This window comes from Triplophysa dalaica, chromosome 23, assembly GCF_015846415.1.
Source record: "Triplophysa dalaica isolate WHDGS20190420 chromosome 23, ASM1584641v1, whole genome shotgun sequence".
NCBI classification, from domain to species: Eukaryota; Metazoa; Chordata; class Actinopteri; order Cypriniformes; family Nemacheilidae; genus Triplophysa; species Triplophysa dalaica.
The window spans coordinates 16,412,002-16,420,713 of NC_079564.1; the positions used below are offsets into that span (position 1 = coordinate 16,412,002).

The 8,712-nt window shown below is 37.7% G+C and overlaps 1 long non-coding RNA gene across 2 annotated transcripts; it reads right to left on the reverse strand.

Annotated features, from left to right (window-relative positions):
• Positions 1-5,219: 5,219 nt before the first annotated feature.
• Positions 5,220-8,359, reverse strand: LOC130413318 (uncharacterized). Of its 2 annotated transcripts, XR_008905471.1 has the most exons (4): positions 8,059-8,359; positions 7,080-7,170; positions 6,250-6,355; positions 5,220-5,811 (listed from the first exon to the last, which is right to left on the reverse strand). It is a non-coding gene; the product is annotated as an uncharacterized LOC130413318 (long non-coding RNA). The 2 variants fall into 2 exon arrangements; XR_008905470.1 differs by lacking the exon at positions 8,059-8,359 and having other exon boundaries at positions 7,080-7,926.
• Between the last annotated feature and the right edge of the window lie 353 nt (positions 8,360-8,712).

Genomic DNA, 8,712 nt, shown 5'->3' on the forward strand with positions numbered 1-8,712 from the left:
AGTGTGATGTGTTCTATGGTCACACAATGTATATAAAAAATGAGGAACTGTAAAGACAAACATTAAGATATCAAAAAATGGACAGGTTTGAATTGCATCAAGTTATAATCTATTCTGATGTGCAAATGCAATGAAAGCCTGAATTAAACTTGTATATCTAACAGTTACAGACTGTGGCATGAGCGCCAACACACAACCAAGTCATTTAGAAACATTTATAGAAAAGACATTACGTTCCTATTTGTCAGAGAAGTTTCTCTGGTTAGCCTCAGATGGAGGTGAGATAGAGAGAGTCTCTTCTGCTTTGAAGCTAAGGAGTCGTAATGATCACACAGAGAAACCAAAGGGTTATTGTAGAAAGATTCATAAAATGGAAGGAAGGAGTCGGGAACCGGCAAACATTCAAACATTTAATAAAGTAATATAACAGCCGGCGGCCCCTCACGGACGACCGCCGGCGAACAAAACATGAACATAAATAAAAATAAAAATACAAACATAGCACAAGTTCGGGCCCGGTCCTCTCTCTTCGACGGTCCGGTCGCTCGTTCCTTTTATATGCTCCCTATCTCCAACGAGATTCGAGCCCGGTGTGCGCAAAGCTGGCGCTAATTCACAATTACTCACCGGACTCGAACCACGGTCTCGCCCTGCCTACTCTACTACAGTTATTAACAGTAAACCAGATTGCTGGAGCAAAGTTTTGCGATAGCCTTTTGATGATGGTATCAGGAACCAGACAAAAGGGAGTGGAGGGGGTTTTATAGCCTTGCGCTCAATGGTCCAGTCCCTACATCTGTTAAGACTTAAACATATCCTTGAAAGCTTTTAAAAAAGTCCTCTCCCTTTTCTCCAACATTTCTTTTAGGTGCAGCCAGCAGCAGAGCAGGGAATTTCTCTCGACCACTGGCCATGGAGGAGGCAGAGAAAATGAATTGTAAGTAGTTTAAAACTCAGGATATGTAAGTTTTAAAATAGAAATGCATGAAAGAGCAGAAAATCAAAACATCAATTTGATTCCAGTTAGATTAAAACATTTGATTGAAAGCTTTTAAACGATGTCCTCTCCCATGTCTCCAACATTTTTTACTAAACAGCTTCCAGCAGAGCAGGGAATTACTCTCGACCACTGGCCAGGAAGGAGGTTGTTAATATGAATTGTGAGTGTTTGAAAACAGGAAATGTGAGAAACAGAGTACATATGAAGGCAATCAAAAACAACATAAATTTGATTCCAGTTAGACATATGCTCAAAAAACTGGACCTCTCCCATTTCTCATACATTTTTACTGTACAGCCTACAGCAGACCAGGGAATTGCTTAAAAAAGCATTGGCCAGGAAGGATGTAACAAAATTGAATTAGGAATAATTAAAAACGAGAACATGTGGGTTTTTGTCATGAACTGCTCCGAGGCTCAACAGGTGTGGATCTAAATGCAGCTTTATTAGCAGGAAGAATAGGTATAAACAGGCAATCAATCCAGGGCAGACAGCAAACAATCACAAACGGGGTAATAGGCAATAGTCGAGGCAGGCAGAAAATAATCAGAATCCAAATGGTAAATAAGGTCAAACCACTGATAGCCAAAACAGAAATAACGCTCAGAAATGCAGCTGACACTAACAAGACTTTGCAAGACAGAGTGATTGAACCAGGCTATTAAAGACAGAAGTGACGGTTAACAACAAACAGGTGAGGATGATCAGTGTTCAATGAGCTCAGGCAATGGGTTATGAAAAATGTAGTGTGCAATGATATTCCAGGGGATGAGGGGAGTGTCCTCTAGTGGATATAGGAGTCCACTCTAGCTGGTGACTGTGACTGTTTTAGAGTAGACTATATGTGACATTATAAAACGCTCAGTTCTCTGATTGGTTGAGCAGAGTTCTAAGCCGTTACAAAATACTCAGATTCTTAAATTCTGACCGCATTACATAGCCTATATATCACTTTATTTACTTATTTTATGAAACCGAAAAACTTTGTGTTTACATTTTCCAAACAGTTCTTGAATAGAATAGTCAGCAATGTAATTGTAATAGCTAGATATACTTATATATATATATATATATTCCATCCATCCATCCATTTTTTTCCGCTTCATCCGGGGACGGGTCGCGGGGGCACCAGTCTAAGCAGGGATGCCCAGACTTCCCTCTCCCTAGACACTTCCTCCAGCTCTTCCGGGGGGACACGGAGGCGTTCCCAGGCCAGCCGGGAGACATAGCCTCCAGCGTGTCCTAGGTCTTCCCCGGGGTCTCCGCCAGGTGGGACATGCCCGGAACACCTTTCCGGGAAGGCGTCCAGGGGGCATCCGGAAAAGATGCCCGAGCCACCTCAGCTGGCCCCTCTTGATGTGGAGGAGCAGCGGCTCTACTCTGAGCTCCTCCTGAGTGACCCTCCTTCTCACCCTATCTCTAAGGGATCGCCCAGCCACCCCGAGGAGAAAGCTCATTTCGGCCGTCTGTATCCGGGATCTTGTCCTTTCGGTCATGACCCACAGCTCATGACCATAGGTGAGAGTAGGAACGTAGATTGACCGGTAAATCAGGAGCTTCGCCTTGCGGCTCAGCTCCTTCTTCCTCACGACGGACTGATACAGCGACCGCATTACTGCAGATACTAGATGGTGTTCTGTTATTGGACTTCTGTGCTAGCTACAGCTTGTCCATAACGAACACCATGTTCAAGCATAAGGGTGTCCGTCAGTGCACATGGCACCAGGACACCCTAGGCCGGAGGTCGATGATCGACTTTTTGGTTGTTTCATCAGACCTCTGGCCGTATGTCTTGGACACTCTGGTGAAGAGAGGGGCGGAGCTGTCAACTGATCACCACCTGGTGTTGAGTTGGATCCGTCGCGGGGGAGGAAGCTGGACAGACTTGGCAGACCCAAACGTACTTTGAAAGTCTGTTGGGAACGTTTGGCCGAATCCCCTGTCAGAGAGATCTTTAACTTACATTAACATTTACATTTAGGCATTTGGCAGACGCTTTTATCCAAAGCGACTTACATTGCTTTATCCTATACATTTTACATAGGTATTTGCAATCCCCTGGGAACAAACCACAACCTTGCGTTGTTAACGCAATGCTCTTACCACTGAGCTACAGGAAAGCTCCGAGGATGAATGATTTAGTAAACTGTATTTCTGTGCTTACTCGCTCATATGCTGGAAAGATACTAAACATTGACGTTTCTACTTCTCACAGCTATCAGCAGAGAAAGGACTTACCCACAACCTCTGATCATAGAGGATGCAGAGGCTATAAATTGTGAGTATTTTCTCAATTCACTGACACAACGTTCAGATGTTTTCAGTGGCTCTTTGGTTAGCACTAGGTGCATTTAAATGGAGCATTGTAATCGGTTTAAAAGCCCAATCCGAATGAAAATGCTCCATATAAACACCTCAATCAGAATATGAAAAATGCCCAAACCGAATGAAATTCAAATAGATTTGAGAGGGGTAGTATAAACCTTTCTATAAACCAAACAATTTTTTTACGCTGCCATGTAAACGCTTTAAACCGATTACTTCGTCACCACGTCAAGAGGTCAGGGGTAGTAAACATGGCGGCCTTAAAGACAAACTGGATATATATTTATATAAATATATATATATGTATACACATACACAAAATGGTCAGGAGGGTTTATTATCATGTATCTACATAACATTAGCAGCATTTAAAAAGGTTGTACACCTAAAAACAAAAAGCAGGGCATGTACAACAACAATTAATGTCATTAAATATAAAAAACAGTTGAGTTGCTCTATATCCCATGATCCCACGGGACTGAATACCAGGCACAGCTAACTTTCATGTACAATTAAACATGTTAATTGTTGAGAAGCTAATGTAACATTAACATTAACCTTGCTTTGTTTTTCAATTGACAGTGTTTTATATCGTGCTTTTTAAATACGTAGCATTAATATTGAGCTTATTTTCAGCAGTTTATTTACGTTTTTTTATTATTTATATTTACCCTTTACAATATTATTAACTAAAATCCATGATAATTATTCAAAAGATCATTTAAATAACGTGGTTTTAGCAGATAGACCTTGGCACAATTCAACTTTCTAATCACCTTTCATAAATAAATACTTACAAATAATTACAAACATAAATAAATCCTTAAGCAATTAATTACTTAAATTAAATTGCTTATTTATCCAAATGAAAAATGAAGAGACCTGTAAAAATGGTGTAGTTTATGGACAAGGAAAGAAGAGATCAGATGAGGAAAAACAAAAGCGTGGTTGGATAACATTTGGATAATGTCCATGTTAAAACCAACTTAACACATAAAAACACCACAGAAGAGATTTACATATGTTTTTAATATTATAATAGAATGAATATTGGAGCAACCCAATATGGCTAATCTCTGGCCCACACTCCAGTCGAGGAGGTGGCAGAAATGCTGTCAGAGTTACTGAATCATTCAATCAATTTGTTCAAAACAGCTGATGTCTTGATGAATGACTCACTAAATCTGAATTATCTCATCGGAGTTGTTCAAAACACGGATTCATTTAGTAGAGAAGCAACGCAAAAAGGCAGATGTAAATGTTAATGCACTGTAAAAAGTAATACCTAGATCTAACTTATAAAAAGTGAGGCAAGTGGCTGCATTGGATGTTTTACGTTGATTCAACTTCAAGCATTTTTTAAGTATAATAAACACTGTAAAATGACTTAATACCAACGCAACAAAATCAAGTTGAGCTAATATTACGAGTATTAATCAGTCCGATAAAACTACTTTTTTTGGTTAAGGTAACTTATTTATGGGTTGCTACAAGTAACCTGTACCCATTTTAATGAGGTTTTATGAACTTTGTTTTAAATAAAATTAACCTAATCATATTTGAAAAAAACATTTTAATTGAGTCCTGGCTATAACCTCAGAAAAAAATATATAAATGTCTATATTCTAGGCACTTCAATGATTAACTTTACATAAACAGACTTTGTCAATAACAGTTACAAATTTAATTGAAGAAGAAAAAGATGGGAAGATAAATTGAAGACAATAATATTTATTTAATGTCAAACAATGTCAATTGTAACAGTGAATACAAAATTGCACATGTACACAATAATATAAAACAAACACTTTATAAGTGTAATTTCAACCTGTTCTGAACAGTAAACTGGAACTGCAATATCAAAAATGATTACAGTATTTATATATTTCGAACATCCATTATTATTTAAGAACTCCCAAATTTTGCACACAACACTGTTAGGTTGAGTATACTGTATACCTCATGAGGTAATGATCGGCACATAACACAGTCCAAAGTCCACATTAATTAAGGCACTGAACAATGAACACAAAACGAAAATAACCATGGAAATTATATTACCTGAGCAGCTTGTCAAATGAGTCTTGAGGTTTAAAACGTTTAAGTTGGTATTTGGTAAACTCACCTACCATAGTAATTGCATTTTTTCAAATGATGGCAAACAATGCCAGATGCCGTTGAGAAATCATCAAATTCAATTTTGTGAGGAGATTTGTGTACTTGGATGATGTCTTCGGACGCATGGGGTCCAATCCCACAAACAGCCTCTGATATATCTCAAAAGTATATACCAGTTTTGCAGGATATTTGAGGTCAAGGGCATAGGTGAGTCCAAAGAGGAGGCAGCATATTTTTGACAGGTTTGGCACACCTCGGACCACGGGCTGTCCTTCTATTACAATCCCAATCGTGTCGGGCTGATGGCACATATACATTTTCAATGGGCAACTGCCAAGCTCAGCGTGCACCTCTGATTCATCACGATTCTATTAGTGGAGACAAAAAACAATCATTACATGTTTGTCTGACCAAATGCATAAGATGAATATAGCAGACAGGTAGAAGACATAAGACACAAAGTCAAAATTGTACTTTTGTTGCTAAAGGTGGTGGATACTAGACGGATACTGTAACTAGAGAATGTGACCAGATTGAAGTCTACTATGACAATGCCATATAGAGTGAGTATACAATATATATAGAAAAAAACATTTTTGCATGTTGTTTTCTCCAAAAAGGGGACAATTCACAAAATTGAGATTTAACTGTCCAAGTAGGCTGTGTTCATCAATATGAATCAAGCGTCTATTACATCATTGTCTATTTCTCACCTCAAATGCTTTCTTAAACATGTTTTAGTAGACCTTTGATGTTTAAAGAGACAGCGTAGAAGCAAGTCACAATTGCATCACTTATGCACTTACATACATATGCCGCCAGCATGTCTATTAACAAAAAGAACAGTCCTGGAGTACACAGAGGAAGTTTTACTTCACTGAATGTTCGGAGAAACATTTTACTCATTTTTACCTGTGCCAACAGAAATAAGAGAGGAAATGAAAGGCCAAGTAATGACATCTTAGGTTAACTTTTCAGTTACAATACTGAAACCACATCATTTCTTTACAAATGTTAAGGATAAGAATGATACAAAAATGAAAACCCTCAGGTTCATGCCAAGACTATTAACCCACAGAAATAAATTTTAACCAATATGTACATTTGTTGTATTAAAATGTCTACAAAAAAACAGTAATATACTTTGAGTTTTGTACTTACATTATTCCAAATGTTTTCATAAAGATCAAATAAAAAAGAAATCAGTAATTTTATTAATTGTAATGGTGCTTTACATTTTGGTCACCTGTGAATTATAGCCTCCCTTACGTGGAGGCGTGCGTCAGTGTTGTGGTTTTCTGCTGAAGCCACATTTAATTGACCTTTCTCCAATTCAATTTTTATAATACACTTTTTAAAGCCTGGAAGTTTTTAAATTGTACAGTACATAAGGATTTTACTCATTACATATCAGGATCTTAAATTATTACAGAAAAAAAGTTGAGTAAACGTTAGTGGCAACTGACAGCCTGATAATAAGAAACTGCTGTATTTGGTGATTTTTACCATTTTTTGTAGGGAGGAGACAGAAAGGTGATCTGCCTTTTATTGTTGGTTGATACATAAAAACGTCTTTAGAAATGTAATTGTAAGGTGCCCACACTATTGTTTGCAATTTGACCAATGTTTTACTTACCTGGGAATAGTTATAGCTGTAATTGTATATATTCTGAAGTTTTTCTGGATGTGAAGCTTGAAGAGCCAAAGTCACAAAAGCTCTTTGGTATCTAAAGACAAAGAAAATGCATGTTCGAATAAGGTTAAAAATCTGTGGTTTAACTTGATTTAAGAAATCGGTCATTAATTAACTATGCAGCATTAAAAAACGTGGATCAAATCTCTCAAATTAGACAGACTAAGCATTCATATCTAGAGTTTAATCTGTGCATCTGCTTTAGTTATCCAAAAGTGTATACTAACTTGATCTCTCTTTCCTATGTCCTGTTAAAGGCACGTGGCTATAGCTTGTTTAGCCTGCTGTCCACAAAACACCACAGCTAACTTCCCCTTAATGCCCGCACAACTATTGCCCAAAGGCTCAAAATTGTGACCATTTCGATCACACATGAAATTTAAGTGAGGGCATTTGTGCAACTAATTATTACCTACGTATCTCCGTTTTTAAACTCGTCCATCCGAAATGTTGTTACAGTGGCGATTATGTTAGCAGGTGCTGCTAGCGCCATACATTCAAATGTACTAGCATCTCCACTGCTGATAAAGCGAGCCCCCACGACAGCTGCATCCCCAACCGGAGACCGTGTTGTTAATATGAAATTAAATAAGTGCTGTAGTCATGTGCGTTTTAAGACTGCTTTGGCTTTAATTTGAACAATAATGTCACGTTAGCGTTAACTTAAACTAGCGTAGTACTAATGTTAACGTATTTTGTCTAGGACTTTTACCTTACCGTTTTATGACAAATAGTATTTTAAGTTAGTCAAATATTAGTTCAGCACTGTGCAGCCAACTTAGCATGCCATGTGTTCAGGATAGCTAACGTTAGCTAGCGTAATTTAGTACAATTTGCAAACCTAACCTCAGCTCCCTAGTGGACTAAACGATTTCGCGTGACTTTACAGTACCAATCATTCGGCTAAATTTGCTCAATTTACCGTGTTAATTAGTCCGTGAAATTCAGATCCGCTGCAGCGAACAAACGGTTGAAATGCAGAGGAAGATGCTGCATCTCCCTGAAGCACCCCGCCAGTGAAAAAGGGATAATGCCAACTTAAAATATTTACGTTTTATGAACACACCCGACACATCGACAGCTGCTCTAATAAATTGTGTATGTCAACTCACTTTTATAAAAAAAATGTGTACACAATAACCACATACAAAGAACAACCCAAATAAATTGCAATAGTTTTGTTTAAAATATATCAGTTTTTTAAAAAAACTGATATATTTTAAGAAAAGAGGAAGTGTATTGATACGTTTTAGTTTAAAACAAATAAAATTAAGTGGCTTGTTGTGTACTCGTTTTTATTTACACATTTATCAAATCCACTCAGCACCACGCATGCTGACATTCTGAACAGCGACTTATACATCCCGTTTCCCAAGATGCCTAGAACTTTTCTTAAAGGTACAGAACATCATTCCAGTACATGACATCCCCCCAAAGTCGGATAAAGAACTAAAACAATTCAACTTTAACTCCTTTAGATAAAGTGTTTGCTGCATTTGGTAGAACAAATAACATACTCCTTTAACTTAGAATTGTCACATTTCTAACATAGTTTCTTAACAATTAACAGGTCAAT